Genomic DNA, 20,601 nt, shown 5'->3' on the forward strand with positions numbered 1-20,601 from the left:
TGATATAGAGTACACTTAATGTACAATATCTTGCCATCTTGTTGATACTTCTAAAGTTCCTTGATACAAGTATCAAGATTTATCAAATTATTCTTAATATTTTGACAAACGGTGTTAAACAAGTTAGCATCAAGTGAGATTTGTCCCTTAGATTCTAAAACATTCAACAAATTTGCAAATTCCTCATCAAAAGACTTTAGCACTGCCTATGCCCTCTATTCTGGATCTGCTTTTGTGTGCTGCACTATTAGTGTAGTATGTAATCTGTCGATAACTTCCATCAAGGTTCTCTACAGGCTCTCATTTTCTTTTTCTTCTAAATAAGTTTTGATAAGGATGAGATCAAGTCAGTTTGATCATCATCATCAATTTCTAGGCTATCAAGTGAAAGTGAAGTAGATGAACTATAAGGTTTAGTGTCATCTTCCCTTTTTTTTTTCTTTCAATTGCTTCTTTGACTCTTCTTTCTTATTCCTCTTTCTCTTCCCTTTCCTTTCTTTTTCTTTCTTCTCTTGCTCTTCTAATATCTTCTTCTCATCTTCTTTTGTTTTCCTTTTCATTTCTTGTTCGGCTACTCTTTTTTTTCTTCGTCTACTTTCCTTTTCATCTCATCTTCAAGCAATTTCTACTTGGTCTATTCTATTTTCTTTTTCTCTTCTTCTAGTAACCTCTTCTCCTCTTTAATTTGTCCCAATTATTATTTAATATCCTCAGTATGAGGTTCATTCTATTCAGAACCTTCAAACAAGTTTGTATCATCAATGTTAATGGTAACATTGGTCTAATCTATCTACATTGTGTCACTACTCATTGACACTTTTGAGGTTCTAGGTGCTGGTGAAGGTGCTACTTTGGACTCTATAAATATCTAATTTATGGCTACCATAGTTTCACTTCTTATCTTATCTTTCTCACCCACCATAAATAGAAATGGTCTTACTTTGCTTCTTAAGTAAGGTTCTAGATTGTTTAAAAATCTCTTAACTTCTTCTTCATCATTAGTCTTTCATATTGTTCTTAACATAGACTTTCGAGGTGCTATGTCATCTTCTCTAGCTAGTGCCTTTTTTTCTATGATTTTGTCATAGACCTTTTGGTTTACTATGCCTTCAATATCCTTTAGTTTCAGATTATTGGCTATAATGTATCTCATAGTAGAGATATCAATTTGATCTTTCTCAAAATTGTTTTGTAAATCATAAAATTTGTTCATTTGAAACAAAGTTGCCTTCATTAGCAATAGATGAGTTTATCTTTTCTATCTTCAGCTTCCAGGGTTGCCAAGCTTTTCCTACTGATTTCTTTGAATTTGTTACCTTCTTTATTTGTTTAACTTCTTGTTCTTTTTCTTCTTCTTCACTAGACTCAACAATTGTCAACAATGTCTTTTGTCTCTTTCCTAGTCTAGTGGCTTGTTGTTTGACCCTTTTAGTCTTTGTGGTCATAGCTTCCACTAATCTCTCAAATTTTGTCTTTGGTTCACTTGGCTAAACATCTGACACTACTGCATAAGGAATGCTTTGTTCCGAAGATGTCTCTGCAATAGACACTAACAAAGGTTGCACATTTAGTATGCCTTACTTCATGGTTTAACTAAATGCTTGTGACTCACTCTCAGTCATACTGGCTTCTGATAAAGCTTTCTTCATTATAGTTTCTATCTTCTTGTGAGATTCCTTCTCTAAGGATGCTTGATGAGCTAATTGGGTAATCTCATCATAAGTTCCAAATATGTATTCAAATTGATCCTTCTATGATTTCAACAATAAATCAATATGTCCAACTTCTATATCGTCACTTTATTCATAAACTAAGGGATCAAGAAATGTTTCCCAAGGTTCTACTACTTGAATATAAGTAAAATATATGTCAACCATAACACAAATATCTTCCTTAAATCTATCTATAATTGCAAGTATAATTTTGAATCTTTGCCTCATTTCATTCTAAAATGTTTTCATAATCGAATTACCACTATCCAATATTTTATTTACTGGATGTCTTCTACACACTTCTGTAATCATCTCCATTGTACACCTCTCACTGCTCATAATCTTTGTGACTGACAAATATGGAAATCTCATAAGCACATGAAATAATATGTGATTAATAAATAACTGAAATCTAAACACACCATTCTTAGTCCTCTTGATCTTTTCTAGGTTTTCAAGAAGTTGCATTCTTAGAATTTCATTAAGATTAACTTGTTCCTTCTCAATACATATCTTGTAGGCTACATAGAAAAATATGGCTGACAATTCATCAATCTTTGACCTTGAACATATAGAGTAGGCAATGATTCTACTTAGGAATCTTACATCATCTTGATTAATAGTGCTGATCACCATGGCCTTTCCACTATATACTACCTTTATGTAGCTCCCAACTTTCTTCTTAACCATTTTCTCACCTATAGGTACATTGCCTTGTTTACAAAGACCAATTACCTCATGAATAAGGTCAGCTGAGATATTAACTACACTATCTTGCATCCACAATTTCCCATCATGTATTCTGCTTAGAATGATTTGTGTCCACTCATCTATGTCTAATTCTTAGTAAAAAAAGATATTTAAACAGGTCTAGTTTCTTCAAGTGTTCAAATATGAGTTTCACAGTCATATCGTGATTAAATACTAATTCCATATATTTGTTCATATATTCACTTCAAATTGATTCAAACTTACTGGTAAGATAACTTCCTACATCTTCCAAATATACTACATTGTTCAAAGTAATGGATAATGCTGAGTTAGGGTATCCTTCTAAGAGTTTCATGGAAACAACCTTCAATTAGGCTCTCCTCATTCTCAATATTGTGAACTACTAACATATCCATGATTCTATTAAATATGAACTTTTATCAAATAAATTCTATGAAAAAAGCGTCAAAATGTCTTTTTTGAAAATAGGGTTTTCTTTGAAATTGCCTTGACAAGTTGCTTCTAAGTGCTCTATGCTTTTGATCTATTTGCAATGAAATGACAATAAAGTTTGTACTCCATTTTTATTTTTGGAAAAAAGGAGGGGTAAAAATTTATTCACTCAAAACCAAGTTATAGAGCAAAAGCTGAAGGCCCAAAACAACATTACATACTCTTGTCCTCTAGTAACATCTGATCAATGATCCCACAATACTCGGAAGGTAGCTCATCTCTACCCTTAATAGCCCAACTACCCACATTCTCTAAAGCCCACTTAGCCAGACAATCTGCCACTTTGTTCCATTCACAAGGGATATGATGAAAGGAAATAGAGTCTAAGGAACTACAAAGACTAAGAATTTTTCTGGCCAAAGAGGCAAGTTTCCAGCTAACATCTTCCAACCTCTGGTTGTTTAGCATATCCATGACAATCTGAGAGTCAGAATCACAGATGATCTTTTGCCACCCTAATGAACAACCACGCTCAATGGAAACTTTAATAGCTAGGGCCTCCATCAAATTATTCAAATGTTGACCCTTGTAAACAAAGATTAAGAAAACCACAGCACCATCATTTCCTCTACCAATAGCCTGAATACCAGTATGACCAGGGTTCCCCTGAGAAGATCCATTTGTATTGATCTTCAAGAACCCAGTTAGGGGAGGAGACCACCTCCCATATCAACACACCCATTGCTTTCCATTGCTTGATCTTTTACTGGGGATGCATCCCTGATAGTTATCCCCCAGTTTTAGATTCCTCATAATAACATGATCCCCAGGATCAATATTAACAGACATATCACACTTTGCATAGATCATCTCCTAGAGCCTATTGAGAATCAACTTCCACAATTGGGAGCTACTAAATTTGGAATCACAAAAGATTCTAGAATTCCTTTCCAGCCAAATGTTCCATAGAATGAAGATTGAACCAACCATCTAGGCAATCTGTAAGAAAGAAGTCTTCGTTGGAGGTCTGCCCAAGCTTTCCCAAAAATCAATAATAGAAGTAGTATGAATACAACCATGACACCAAGCCTCCCATCATCTATGCCATATCTCTCTCAAAAAAGGGTAGAGAAAAAAAAAGTGGGAGATACACTCCTCATTGTACATACAAAGAATACAAACTGAAGGTCCCTGAAAACCTCATTTGTGAAGATTCTCCCAAGTAAGGCATTTTTGTTGAGCCAACAACCATAATAAAAAAATACACTTAGGCCATGAAAAGCTGTTCCAAACCTTCTTCCACCAATTCACTTCAGCTAGACCGTGTAGGTTCCTATCAAGAATACCATAGCCTTGAGCTACTGTAAATTTACCTTTTGGACTAGGGCTCCAAGCCAAACTGTCCCTCCCATTGAGAGAGTTGCAAAACCTATCCTCCAGAACTCTAGAGAGAAGGGCCTGATCCTCATTAGAGCCTCCCATTGGCCACTCCTAAGAATCCTTCCAGCAAGTTATCTCAATCTGCCTCGGGTGCTTGACAATCTTAAAATGCTCCACGTTAAGCCAACCAACATTAGTGAAAGTTTGGGAAAGGGGAAGAAGCTAGGGATAACTAGAAAGAATGGGAGGATATCCATCCCATGAGTCCTACCAAAAAAATGTATCTGAGCCTCTATTACAAATCCAAAAAAGCCCCTCCTTAACAAGTTGGGTTCCCTTCTTAAGAGTATCCCAAATACAAGAGCCTTTACCCACCAAAGCAAGATGCGGCACCTTAGAGCAATTTGCACCAGGAAAGTACTTATGGGTAACAATCTAATCCCACTCTTGATCTTGATTGTTACACCATTGCCAGTATAGTTTTTTAGCCAAGGCTGTGACAACAAGAGCCATCGAGCGAAGCCCTAGACCACCCTCATGTTTCTGCCTACACACATACTCCCACTTGACCAGGCTCCATTTCAAGGAAAGAATACTCCCAAACCAAATGAATTACCAAGATAAAGCATCAAAATTCCTCACAAAATTAGAAGGGGGAACCTAAACACAACACCTATAAATGGGAAGAGACTGCACCACAGTCTTTAGCAGCACCACTCTCCCAGTAGAAGATAACCATTTGTAGGTCCAATGACTAACCTTACTCCTAAATTTATCCAAAATCCCCTGCCAGTAATCCATCCACTAAGCACCCAAGAAAAAAGGGACCCCAAGGTACATTAGAGGAAGGGAGCCAATTTAGAATCTAAGAATTTTAGCAATCCTGTTCTGAATAAGCCAAGGAGTGTTAAAGAAATATATAGAAGATTTATCATCATTAATTCTCTATCCTAATGCTTTCAAATAAATATCCAAAGCTTTCCTAATATTCACTACCTCATTGATTCTAGACATGCCCATCAATTTGGTATCATCCACAAACTAGAGATGAGAAAACAATAGAAGGTTGTTATTCCAGCTCCAACCTTGGATAATACCCTGCTGCACCTGAGCTTTTAAAAACTTGCCAAGACCCTCTATCATGATAATGAACAAGTAGGGAGGAAGAGGGTCACCTTTTCGAAGCCCCCTAGAAGTGCCAAACAACTCTAACAGTTCTCCATTAATAATAATTGAGAAGGAGGGTTAGGTCACATAGCTAAGAACCCATTCGACCCACTCCACGACAAACCCAAAAGTCAAAAGAATTTTCTATAAGAACTCCTAGCTCACCTAATCATAAGCCTTGGAAATTTTGAGCTTAATGAACATAGATTTCTCCTTTGAAGTAGCCATAGAGTGGACTACCTCTGTTGCTATCACAATTCCATCCAAAATTTGTCTTCTGTCAACAAAGTCACCCTGTTCAATAGAGATCAAAACACCAAGGAATGACTTGAGTCTCTCAGAAATCAATTTGGTGATGATCTTGTAGACAACATTACATAATGCTATAGGCCTGAATTGATCTAGCTAATTTCCCCCTTCCTTCTTAGGTATGAGAGCCAAGAAAGTAGAATTTAAAGACTTTAGCATCTATTTATTCTTGTATGATTCCTGGACCACATCTAGGAGGTCATACTTTATTATCTCCTAGAATTCTTGGAAAAACTCAATCAAAAACCCATCAAGACTAGGGGCCTTACCTTTCTTCATATTAAACACAATTTTCTCCAATTTTGGAAGTAAGATAGGGCTTAAGAGGGAAATATTCACCTCTGCAGAGATAAGGTGAAGGATACAATAAAAAATATCATGCTCTTTAGGCCCAACACTAGGATCCTCCCTAGAAAAGAGAGTAGAGAAATAATTGACTACTTCCCTAGAGATGTTTTCATGAGAAAAGATTTAAATTCCATTCGTTAAAACAAGGGAGGAGATAGAGTTCCCATGCCTTCGTGCCTTAACAAAGTTGTGGAAAAAGGTCGTGTTCCTATCCCCCTCCTGAAGCCACTCAATATGGGATTTCTGCTTGCAGAAAATCTCCTCCCATAGCTCCCATTCTTCCAACTCTTTAAGAGCTAGGGACTTAGCTTCACTCATCTCAGAGTTCAACCCCTGATCCTGAATCTGGCAAGTAATATTATCTAGCTTAGTTTGAGCATTAGTCTTCTGAACATGTATATGCCTAAATCACTATTTATTCCATCTCTTAAGCTTGTATATCACATGTTGAAGCCTCTTACTTAAAGTATACATGGCCGTACCATGATTAGGCATCCCCTCATATCACCAATCCACCATAAGATTAGGTAGAGACAAGTCTTTGTGCCACATCAACTAGAACTTATAAGAGGGATTCTTGTTGACTCTATATGGAGTGATGGAAAGCTTAATGGGCCAATGGTTCAATCCCCTCCAGTAAAGAATTTCAAAACTAGTGATCGACCTGTTGTCCATCCAATAATAGGAAACTAAATAATTGTCAAGCCTTTCTGAGATAGCCTCACCACCACATCTCTGATTATTCCAAGTAAAGATGCCATTAGTTAGCTTCACATCAATAAGAAACAATGAGCCAATCATATCCCTAAGCATATATAAGGACTGGTCTAGCCTAGCTATCCCTCCTCTTTTTTCCTCTAGGCTAATAACTACATTAAAATCACCTGCCATAATCCATGGAAGATAAGGTTCCAAGGATCAAAAGAATCTAATATGGTTGCATAACTAAGATTTACCTAGAAAGTCCGTAGTAGCATAAATATTGGATAAGAGGCACCTTTCTCCATTCTCAAAGCTAGTGGCAATCAAAGAAATGAATGACCAACTAAAAATCCACCACAATGGGGAGACTTTCCTTGGGTCCCAAAAGCAAGCCACCCTCCTGAACTATTCAAGGCACCCACCCCCTACCAAGAGCCTTGGGGCTAGATATAAGTAGCACAATTAGCCAATCCATCCAATGAAAGTTTAGTTTCCTGAATGAAGACCAAATTAGGAGAATGGGACTCAATTAATCTACGAACAACCTTTTTTCTGGGGATGGTGTTCAACCCCCTTACATTACATGATAGCACTATCATTTGTGGGGGTGAGAGAAATGTGAATCAATGGGTCTCACAGACCCAGACTCAACCAAATTTTCACCCATTATCTTCACTTTCTCTTGATTAGTCTTCCTGCCACTTTTTGATGGTTTATCTAAAGGTCCCTTTTTGAAGGGTTTCTAATGAATGCCTAGAACAAGGGGAGCCTTATTACTTTTTGCAGAATCAGGTGTCCCCTTAGACCTAAGGGGGTTAGTGTCCACTAAGACTGGACCCTGTGATCCATGAAGATCCCCGATATCCTAAACTAGAGGGGGCAAATCAATGTCCAACTACTTAGCTTGTAGATCTCCTATAACTAGAATTTGATCCTCCCTTTGCATATCTCCTTCTTAAATCTCATGTTGACTTTTGGCCTCTGAAGAGAGCACAATTGGGAAGCCTTCCCCCTGAACCATATCTGCAAGAGCCTCAAATCTATTAAAGGTGCCATCAATCCGCCTATCCATCCAAGTTCTCTTCTTACCTTTGCCCTTATTATGAGATCTAACTTGAGTAAATCCCTCACTGTCAGTAGGTCCATTAGATATCTTGGCCTTTCCCTTGGCCTTTCCCTTGTCCTCTCTAGGGGGACCTGAAGCATCCAAGGAAGGGGCCTTATACCTGGGACATCTGCGAAGGATATTTCCATATTCATGGCATATTTTTCATCTAAAAGGCAAGGTCTCATAGTCCTACTGAATCTATGAAACAAATCACATAGAAATCTCTATAGAATTTGGCAATGGGTTATTTAAATCAACTTGTACACAAATACAGGCAAAATAAATTACCTTTCAATCTTGAGTCTATGTAGCCGATCCTACAAGTTTTCCCAGAAGCATCGAGATTGAGTGAAGAATATCTTCCCTCCAGAACTCCAAAGGAAGTCTCGATAAGCATACCCATACTGGAACTTGAGAGGGGATTTCCTCTGCAGAGTTAAAGCCCATGTGCCAAGGCTTGATGAATAGCCCCACTTGATTAAAAAAATAAGGGCCACCTTCAAAGGCCTTATTACTATCTGACATGCATGAGAAGATGACCACAAAGTAATTGTTAGCTACAAATAAATTTCCATATCTCCTTCTAGGTTCCACACCCGATAGGCCTAGGAATCCAACATAGGCAATGAAAGACGAAGGCCTAAAAATTTGTAGATAAGAGCATGATTGCTCCACTACTCAACATACTCTGAAACCTATTTAGGTTGAATGACTAGAATTGGTTAGACCTTGGCTTTTTGCAAACATCTATTAATTTTTTGTAATTGGTGCTTCCCATTAGCAGAGGATTCTCCTTCCCTTGATTAGGATTTACCATTCAGAGCCCTAATACTATCATGCACCCCCAAAGCTGACTCATCCATCACCAAATCCTCACCCAAAGGATAGGGAGAGGCAACACCAAGGTCTCCTATACACCTCAAGCTTGGATAAAGCATGCAGGTAAGGAAAAACTAGGCAAGAGCCCCTCAACCCCTCACTACCATGGGTTCCCACCAAAAACTAAGCAAGGATCACCAAGAATACACTGAATTAGAACACCCTAAGCCAAAAAGGATTCTCATGCATAGAACACCACCACACAATAGTCAAATGTAGGCATAAAATGTGAGCCACAAACCCCACCACACAACATGCAATAACAAGAAAAAAATATGAGTCACGAACCAACAGGCTAGCCACCATAGGAAGGAGGGGAGAACATGAGTTAGGCTAGGGCACACAGGCCCTAGCAAACCAAGAATCACCAACAGAAGCCCTCGTGTCCATCCTCTCTAAAGTGTATCTCTAAATTTGTATCAAGTTTGTACTCCATTTATTCCTTCAACTTGAACTTGCATTAATTGTGTACTTTGCAAACATGAAAAAATTGTCAATTACATTTTGAGATCAAATAACTACTCAAGATCATCTATTTGATCTTCATATGCCACCCAAGGTTTACTATAGCTTCCCCTCATCATGACAATGCTCCACAAAACTTTACTCCATGAAATTCTTAACAAAAACATAGTTTTTATCTTTTACTACAAAATTAACTTTCTTTGTAATAATAGAAACTCTTAATTTCTTCATAACTGATTTCGATCTTCATATTTCATCATCTTCTAGCTTTTCTTTTGAGATGCCTAATCCTTTTACAAATGCCTCATTGAGTTCTTCTCAAATTTCACTAACTACATTTCTTTGTTCCTCATTGTCTTTGTTAGTTCTGAAGTTCCTTTTGTTATTTCAGAGGTTCCTTCCATCAATTCTTTAGTTTCTTCCATTGTTCCTTCTATCTTTGAAGTTTCTATCCATTCTACAATACTTTGTTATATGTTTGTAGTTGTTGCATAACTAACATACTAGAGTTCTACTTCTAGGATTCTACTGATCATTAGGTGCATGAGAATTTTGAGCTATGTGCCCAAAGTTGTTACACTTATAACACATGATCTATCTTCTTTCTTCATAAGGTCTTTGTTCTCTTGATGTCCTTTCATTAGATCTTCTTCTATCTGCAGGGTTAGTATTCCTAGACATTCTATTATTCCTTCTATTATTATCATATTTAGGTTTCCTACAATCAATTGATTTATGACCCATGCCATGAAAATTATGACAATAAAAATCTGTAACATGATTAAATGACTTATTTTTATAATCTCTTTTCATATGACCTATTTCATTATATAAAAGAGACTTACCTCTAAATTCATATCTAGTTTCCTTAGGAGATTCCACTTGCTTTGGTTCATCCAATATTTGAAATTCCTTGTCTTGTCCAACTTCTTTAGGTTTATTAGAAGATTGACTAGATTCAATCTTATTATCAGATTTTTCTTTTTCTTTTAGATATGATCTAATCTCAAGTTTCTTTGTAGACATGTTAATTAGATAACCAAAACTTGTCTTATCATAAGTAGGTCTTTTTATTAACACTAAATCATCAATATTTTCTTTGTTAGAATAAAGCTTCTCAAGTTGTTGTTTGCATTGACTTAATTCACCTTTCAAAATGGTATTGTACGTATGAAGTTCTTCATGGTCTTCTTTAAATGTTTCAAATGCATATGTCTTCTTTGCTAGACTTCCTCTAAGATCTGCATTCTTAGTTTTCAAATCAATTATAACTTTGCTAGGATCACTCCTCAAAGTTAACTTTAGACACATAATCTTCAATTCATGCTTCAAGATCTTGTACTTTGTCTTCAATTTTGAATAATCATCATCACTTGTTTCAAATTTAATAGATTCAGGCTTGGATTTGAGATGTTCAATCTTTTCCTTCAATTGTCTAATGTATACTTTGGAGTCTTCATAGCTATCCTTCAACTTATCTCTTTCTTTAGTAAGGAGATCAATTTTTTTAAGTGCCTCTACAAGGTTCTTCATCAACTATTCCATATCCATAGGGATCTTACTCAAGTTGTTAAGCCTCTTCTGAGAAACTAGGCTCTGATACGAATTGTTAGAAATAGGAATTATTGGGGGGGGGGGGGGGGGGTGTGGGTGAATCAATAATTTACAAACTTTAGTGACCACCTGGATATTATTTGTTACTTTAAACCATACATAACAAAGTAATAAAGTAATGTTCAATAGTAACAGTAACCATGCACAAATATAACTCATAACACCATATTTTTCTAACTAGGGAAACCCTGTCCAAGTGAAAAACCATAGTGGTGATGATACCAACTAGATGATATACTGATATATAAGTTCCTTGTTAGAGGATGTACCCTATTCAGATTCAATGAGAAAATTCAATATAGAGTCCTTGTTAGGAGACTTTGAATACCTGTTAGGAGTTGAAGCACAGTAGATGCAAGATGATCCCACTGCCCAAACATGCACTTCGAATTACAAGAAAAGCTCACTTCCCAAAAAAGTGACTAGACTTTTAGAATATAGATTCTTTATCACTTCAATCTCAGATTAGAAGATAGCTTCACAAACTTCACATATATAACTTTCACAAAAGTATGCATGCAATTGCTCAACACAATTTCCCTAAGATAACAAACACACTTGAATTTGAAAGATGTCCTTTGCATGAATACCATGCCTTTACATAAATTTTATGCTAGGTCAGCTAAGACCACAATACACTCTTCCATCTTAGAGTAAACATCTAGGATGTTGGCCCTAATTGGACAAGTTATTAAATTTTGTAAACAAAATAATTCCTTCCCTTTAATTCCCCTATCCTATTGCATTGGTAAAACACAAATATGTATTTTTAATATAGTTTGTACTAACTTTTGAGGTTATACACATCATCATCAACATGTATACTATCTCCATCTAACTTTTCTAGTCATAATATGACATCAACAACAAGTTACAAACAAAACAATACACTATTGTATACCAAATTCATACTTAGACAATTTTCTGAGTATCGAAAGCTAAGTATCTTTATTTCCAAGGTTTCCTGTAAGCATGCAAATCATGTGTTGCCATAAATGAAAACAATTACCTATCTTCATTAGCCAATTATCAACAACTCTCTCCAAGGATAATGCGTGATACTCATGCTCGACACTAGGGCCATACTTAATTTCATTAATTCATCACTTGTGAATAAAGTGGTTTAGTTATGGAGGTAGATGTAGGATTCTAAGTCAAGGTGATACGAGGAAACATCTTATCATGTACCCATCTAGTCCCACAACTATTCATTACCATAGGGTATCATATACTAACATATGACTTCTTTGTAATAGATATGGATGACATGGAAGTCATACTTGACTTCTAGTGGATGGAAACTCTTGATGGGTACACAAAAACCTTCAAATAGATGGAGATTTCATTCAAAGTGGATGTAAAAATGGTAGTTTTGAGAGAAATGTCAAATATGGTTCACTTTAGTGGAAAATATTTGCAAAATGGTGAATGTTACCCAATGACCAATGCCGATTTGACAATTCTTTTACACATCTGCGAGCTGGCATGTTCCCTCAAGCTTACCAAATGTAAGTCAAACAGCCTAGACCCATCACCAAAGGATTTATTCCATTGGATTACATTCTAAAATGAAAAAGCCAATCAGAAATATTTTTGGCTCATGACAAATTAAACACATTTTCCTATGATTTCCCAGGTGGATCTTTTTGGATAACCTCAATTCACCCTTGGTTTTAAAAAATGTTTTAGGAGAGGTATGGCATTCACCCCCCAAATACATGGATGTGTGTCCACAAAAATTTAGTTTTTCCATTTATATTATGCATGGTTGTATAATGGATGAACCATATTTGCCTTGGAAATTCTAGAATATAGGTTTTTCTTATGTGGGCTTTGTCAAATATTTAGTATGCACTATAATATTCCATGGATTTTGCCAAAAAAGAGTGGTATAAATATATTCATAGATTAGGAGGTTTTCTAAATTCTAATCAATGGTGAAGTCTCAATTTCTCAAACTGCTGAGATCATTGTTGGGTGATTCGCGAGTGCAATGACTACATTTTAGCCAAAGGTAAGTAACTTAGACCCCTATCTATCTATTCTCTATAATTTTAGTTTATTCTTATATGTAGTAGATACAAGTTATACTATTAGTGGCCAGTTATCAACTGGGACCAGTGACCAATACCACCAAGTCATGTAGTACCCAAGGAGATTGAAGACATCTATATTTTAAAGTTTAAGTCATACAACCAATGATTACTATTTAGATAAATACATGTAACATACTATAGTCAATTGTCAGTTTTGAATAACTTGAATTTTATGGCAGCTTATATTTCTTCAAAGATGTCGAACATGAACAAGGGTAAGAGTCCTACATGTGGTGGAAGTCAAGAAAGGCCAGCCAAGCACACTCGCACCTTGACATAATATTTTGGTGGAAAAAATTAGGAAGCTACAACATGACAAGTGCATTTACAAGATTCCCAACCACTGCCACTATTAGTTCCACTAGCACATATTGAAGAAGATGGTGAACTTGATATATCTGGTCATGATGAGCTTGAAGAATATATTTAGGATAATACCTAGAGCAGCCAAGATCTATAAGTCAATACCCAGAGTAGCCAGAAGAATATAATAGACTTGGATGATAATTCCAAAGATGGTGATGGTGCACAACCAGGGAAGCGATATATCAATCAAGAATTTTCAAATAGAATGGGCCTCAAAGTATCCATTCATTGAACCTATATGCAATCCAAAAGAAGGTGACCCTCTAGTAGGATGTAGATGTATGATATGCACATGGATAAATAAAAAGGAAAATAGATTGCAGCTAAAAATTGACACCATAGAAAAGCATATGGGCAAAGTTTATGAGAAGAAAATCATAGATGGAGTGGAAAAATTAGTTACAAGATGGAAAACCAAGGAGGATTGTCAACATATTAAGAATGTGGAAATCTTAGAGTTTTAGGACAAAATATAGATGAAGCCTATTGAAGTAAAGGGTTCCGTGGAATCTTTTATTGGAAAAGCAATGGAAATTCAAGAAATGGGTAAAGTTCTTCAGTTAAGTTTTGTCTTCTATATTTTAAGCAAAGGGCATGCCATGGTAGACTACCCATCATTGATTAGTTTATTACACTTTGCAAAAAAAAATTATTATGCGAGGAGTCACTTATCAATAAACATCAGATAGGAATGGCCAAGTTGTCTTGCTAAGATTGAAAAGGAAAATATCAAAGAAAAAATTAGAGATTAAAATTCCATTGCATTATCTTTAGATGAGGTGACAACAATAGACAATACTACCTAGTTATGCATGCATGTCTATAGTGTACACAATTTTGTTCGCCAACCCAATATACTAACTATTGTTAAAATTAAGGACAATTCAATGATTAGAAAAAATATTTGAACTAGTAAAGGGTTCCCTGTTTGAATATAGAGGTATAGATGAAATGATGATTGCCCAAAAGTTGTTGTGTGTCAAAGCAGACAGAGCTTCAATAATGCAAGGCCACAATAATGGTCTTGTCATAAAGTTAAAAGAATTTGTTGCACCTTACATTGTTGGCATTCACTACATGGCCAATAGAATGAATCTAGATTTTGGAATTGTTAGAAACTCTCCAAAAATATACAGAGTTGAAGTTTTAATCAAAGAGATCTATAGGAACTTGTCAAAGTCCTAAATGATCTAGGGAATTTCAATAGATTGCTAAGGGCCTAACTAATGGGAGAAAGTTTCTTAAGGATAATGATACCAGATGGACCTCTTTGGATGGACCAGCTCATCAAGTCTTTTCTAAATATACATTGTTGCTTGGTTCAATGGAATCAACTTATGACAATTAGGGTGGTCAATGAAAATATGGTGTTCTTCTTGAAAGGTAAAGTAATGTAGAGACACTCTCAACATTAGAATTCATTCTCCCCATGCTAGAGGAAATGAGTAATATAATGAAGAAGATGTAAGAAAGATATATGTATATTGAAAACTATAATATGTTGTATAAAATGACATGCACGACCCTCGATAATCTCTATAGAAATTATGATTCATTTTTCGTGGATGAAAAATTTTTAGGGTGGATGAGAATTATAGATTTGGATAATCCTAATAAATTTTTAAAGATTGATGCAAAAGGGGAATTATGTGCCAATATATGGGGTGTTGAGATACCAATGCACTACTATGGAAGGCCCATGTCCACGAGAAAATAAAAGAAACCCATGGAGAAAAAATTAACTATTATAAAAGAAGTGTTTAAATAGATTGTTCGGTCTATAATGAATTCTGTGAAGGATATTTGTTATAATGTTTCCTCAAATATTAGAGAAATATTTCCTTGACACAAATTTCTTGAATCAATGTGTCTTCTATTTTCCCCATTACTGGAGTTTAAGAAGTCCTAAATATTTTTGAGATAAGTTATTGGTTTTGATAGATGAATTTTGCAAAAGTAAAAAAATCAATGGTGTGACTATAAATGGAATTTTAGATGAATCTAATTTGAGAGAGTCATCTCATCACTTTTCTAGTACAATGATGGAATAATATAATCTCATGCAAAACCCCAAAGAAGAAGGATCAATAACGAAACTTTGGACAAATCTAGCTTAGAGTGAAGTGTTGCAAGATTCAATATTAGAATTTTTCAAGCATTCTAAATTATGTTTGACCATGATATTGGGGTCTATGGAGGATGAGAGAGTTTTTAGTGCTTTGGGTTTCCTAAGATCAAAGGTAAGAAATAAACTAGACAAGAATTTGTAAAATTGTTTGAGGCTGTATACATCTAGATATGAAATCAATACTTTTCCTTATGAAAGGGCACTAAAATTGTGGATGAAGAAATGCTAAAGAAGAGGTTTGGGAAATGTTTCAAATAAAGAGATCAGTAACTTAGGTAGTGGTGCTGGTTGTGGTAGCATTGATGTTGAAGTTGAGGATTACTACCAGGATAAAATAGTATGCCTACTAGAGAAAACATGGAGCTTGATGGACTGTTTGAACTTGATGTCATGGAATTGGAAGATTTAGATGATAAGATGATGTGGAAATTTTAACAGTTAAGATATGATGTGTCAATTCTAAATTTATTACTCATTAGTAATTATTACAGTCTAAATTTTGAATTCTGGACAGTATTATTCTGAATCTAATCATGATTCATCTATCATGAATAATAAGTTATACCATTTTTTAAATGTCCAATGTCAAGAAAATAAGTACATTTTATGTTAGATAATTCCATGATTCATGAATCAAGATTTATTCAAATTTTACCATTACTATTATTTTTACTTGCATTATTATGATCATTGTTATGGTAGAATCCTTGATTTTTTTGTGAAAATGTAGTATTTTAAATGATAAAATTCAATGAATTCAAATTGCAAAAGTTAAATTTGAATGCCCAATTTCATAATCATGAGTTAAAAGTACTAAATTTACAACTATAACATTTAGCAAATGACTTTGAATTCCCTTCTATACAAATATAGAAATAAGGGAGCAATGACAACTTTAGGTCATGTTGCCTCATGGGAAAAATATTAGACTAGCATCAAATTCAGTATTAGAAATGTTTTTTGCCTTTGCATTTGATAGGCATGGTAAGCATAATAACATTTTGATTCTACTATGTTTATCTTGTTCAAGAAATAAAGTTAAAACTTTAAAATTACATCAAACAATTACAAATGGAAATAAAGTAAACACTACAAAGATTGTTAAAATCACTTTCCAAGTGTCACATACTTTGATGCCTGATAGATGTCTTATGATATGACTGAAGATTTGGTCAACTTATTTAGGATGTTGAAGTCTACTTTGTTTAGTGTTTTAACATTTGTTATGTTATAGTAGATGGATTTTAACTTCATCAAACTTCCATGTTTGGAAGATTTACTTGAAAGAAATGCTACATCCAATAGTGCATTCAAATTCACCAATGGTTTGATGCAATTCAAAATTCCTTCATAAATTGAATCCTAAGGAAACTTGACTACTTCAGACATCATTTTGGCCTACTACTCTTCTTGGTAAGTTTTCCTTCCGATGAATGTCATTGATGAATTACTAGAGAAAGGAGTGGCAAACCAAGACTTATCATTAATTTTTCTCTATCATCCATCTTGGTGAGTTTTCTCCCAATTGAATTCAAATAGTCCTCTTTCTCTCTTATACTTTGGCATTTTTGAATGAAAGCTAATGATTTTATTGATGCACTAATGCGGTCATGAATTCCTTGAATGGCCAAATATATGTCACTATGTGTGTTGATTATGTGTATAATTTGTCTTGTAGTCTTCTTGAGCTTAAAAAGGTCAATATTCTTCTCAATTTTCTCTTTGATACTCCCACAAATAGCTTAAAAACTTTGATGCAGTTCAAACCAATCACACAACCTATCAGTATTTTCCATAATTTCACCCCACATTTTTTCTTTAATTAGCTTGACTATATTTTTAATATTTTCATTTGAGTTAAGCAAGTTGTTCTCCAAGGCTTTGATTTTTTTATTAGCCTTTTGTACCTCTTGAACCATTTATGACAACTTATTTTTACTTTATTTCTTTATTTCCTCTATTTTCTATTTCTACTATTTTGTTTTTCCCTCTCATTGTCTATTCCTTATTTATTTTGCTGATTATATGTCCACTAGACTCCAACTTTTTGAAAATATCTACTATAGATGCTCTTTCATCCTCAAGTTTTTTATTTGATTCTTACAATTTGTCCCCGAGTTCTTTGAATTTTACATCACCTTCCATATTAACATGGTTTAGAGTATCACTGAGTTTCTTATTGTTCTTTTATAATTGGTCCTTCAACATCTTGAGTTCTACTTCTCTCTCTACATTTACATCTGATAGATTTTCATTTCTTTCTTCCAATTGTTCCTTCAAAATTTTCATTTCTGCCTCCATATTTTCTGTCTAAGGTTGTGCACTTGGTCCTTGAGAGGAAGCGCTTGTAATCCTTTTCTCTATTTCTTTGTACCTACTATCTGTTGCTTTCTCCTTCGTCTTTGCATTTTCCAAGTCTTCTTTTAATTTTTCAATTGCCTTCTCCAACCCTTCTCTCTCTCTCTCTCTCTCTCTCTCTCTCTCTCTCTCTCTCTCCACCTTGAACAATGAACTATAGACCATAATGTTGATCTTTTTTTCTACACTAACTTTGTCCACATTTTTTACTTTGGAGAAATCCATAGATAGTGTGCTAACATGAAAATTTGATGGATTTATCTCACTCAATGGTGGATGATTATCTAGTTGTGGGGGAGAAACAATCATAAACTCCATCATTTCTTTATTGGTGTTATATGTTGGAAACATCCTACTCGATGTAGGTTCTTGAGAATGAGCCACCTCAAGTATATCCTTCTTTAATGCCTTGTTATTTTCTCTTTTCATCTTTGTGGTTTCTTAATTTTTTTTACAAAATTATTGAATTCAAAATTTGGGTTTGTTGATACAATATGAAGCTTGAAAGGAGAAAGAGCACTCACAACATTGTACTTGTCTCCATCAATATCTAAGGTTGTAAAAATTGCATTTTGAGGATTACCAATGACATCACCCCTTCCTAATCATGCCCCATTGCCACTAACAGGTGAATTTTTTGGACTATTCTGAAGGTTTTGTGCTGAGGGAGTTGCGATTGGCATTGTATTAGTATGAGTATCTAAAACCTTTTGCTTCTTTGCATAGTGAACTTAAACTATAGGGATCTACTCAAATTTTAGTCCCATCATACCTTTTGAAGACAAAAAAACTTGGGAGGTTATAAATCCACCTTGGATGAATAATGGCTTGGGTTCACCTTTTTTGAAGAACCTGATGGGTCATCTGACTCATCTTCAATGACTAGTTTATGACTAAGTTTCTATAGATCTGGTATCAAGAGTGTATACCTATTTCCTTGACCTAATATTCCTTGCCCACCATCACCTAGATAACCCATTTTTTATGCCATGCTTTCCCCTACACCATACTTTTCCCTTGTCCGATGATTAAGGACAACATATTGTGCAATTGAATAAAATGTAGTAGTAGTAGTAATAGTCAGAGTAGTGGATTCAATCGAATTAGTGGTAGAGCCTATGGCTATGGATGAAGGATACTTAGCAACCTCATACTTATTGCCTTCATCATATACATCATGTTGTGCTACTCTTACATCTGGATGCTCATCATCCCATAATTTGCTAAATATTTCATCATCAAGTAAGTCTTCAAAATTTGCAGAGGTCATAGGTTCACTAAGATTCTTCCTCATCTCCCAAAATGAATTAATTTTTTATCAACACCAGTGTGCAGCTACATAATCTTTATTTATGGCATCTAGAAGATGTTTTTTACTTGGGTGATCTGCTTTCTGGTAGAAATTGTAGGATGTTAAGGGCTTCAATTTTTCCTTTTATCTGTGAAATTATTCAATTTGTGCTGACAATTATTTTATTGAATTTTTTTTTCACTGGAGCATTTCTCCATCTCCATTTTGACCTCTTCCCATGAGTCCATTTTTTTTAAATCTTTCAATCAATGGCACACTCTCATCTTGACATTTTTTTGCAAAGTTCCCATTTTGTACAAGCTTTGTACCAATTATGCGTTAATCTCAGATTGGTTTTGACATATGAGTGACAATATACTTAAGTCATTTACCTAGTTCATGCTGAACAATTAATACATGTTGAGCATAAGTTGTCAGATAGTATATGCTGAGAGAGATATACAGTATGTGCTGAGTAACTAGTAAGTGCCGAGTCACTCAAGTGTCGAGTAGATAGTAAGTGCCCAGTTATTTAGATGTCGAGTGATCAATGGATGCTGAGTCATTCAAAGGCCAAGTTACAACATTGAATTTGTAGTTGGTGTCAAGCATTAGGGATTTCAAGTGCCAAGTAATACAGTTTTAACATAGTTGTTTGTAATGGTAAAAACTTCTATGTAAACCATTTTGAGATGACTTAATGATTTTTTTATGATATTAGATGATAAGGACAAATTTTTATTGTGAATCCCTATGCATTACATGCAGCCAATCAACAAAAGGGAAGGATTAAGTAGCAATATGGGTTAATCAAAATTGTTGATTCATACCTAACCCTAAGTCACCTAGGTCTTCTTAAGGAGGAAAAACTCTAAACTTTTTATCAATGTGGAAGGAGAAAAGAGAGAAGTTTTCATGTGCAAATAGAGCATTCATGGTGACTAAGGAGTTGTGATTTGAGATATATTGCAGAATCAGTTAGAGGAGAACAAAGGAAAGGAATAAGAAGACAAAAAAGATACATCTAATCAGTAAGGATCAAGTACACATCAGGAAAGAGGTGATCTATTATCTAGAAGTAGAGTACTAACCATAGGATCATTGCTAAGATATTCTGATAGGTGAATCTATTAGATCTCTTAATAGATTAGTCTTAATAGGTTGTTGTAAATCCTTTAGCAGGTGCTTACTTCATTGTAAGTTAAAGTCCTTTTACTAGGAATACTTCTAATAGGGTGTTGAAATCCTTTAATAGGGTAAGATCTAACAATCTTGTAAGTCTTTAACAGGGCAAACCTTTCATAGGGTAGATCATGTTTCATAATCAAACATTGTAACCTTCGTTGGATACACTTTATTACTATAGTAGTGGAGATTTGTGGGTGTCATCCCCACCCCATTTTTACCATCTCCTTGGAGGGTTTTTGGGTAACCAAATATCTTGTGTCATACATGTGTTGAATTTTTATTTACTTTCATACTATGTATATATATGCTTAATTTGGTATTTTAGT

Source organism: Cupressus sempervirens, chromosome 10 (assembly GCF_028749045.1).
Source record: "Cupressus sempervirens isolate cs-2001-9-10 chromosome 10, ASM2874904v1, whole genome shotgun sequence".
NCBI lineage: Eukaryota > Viridiplantae > Streptophyta > Pinopsida > Cupressales > Cupressaceae > Cupressus > Cupressus sempervirens.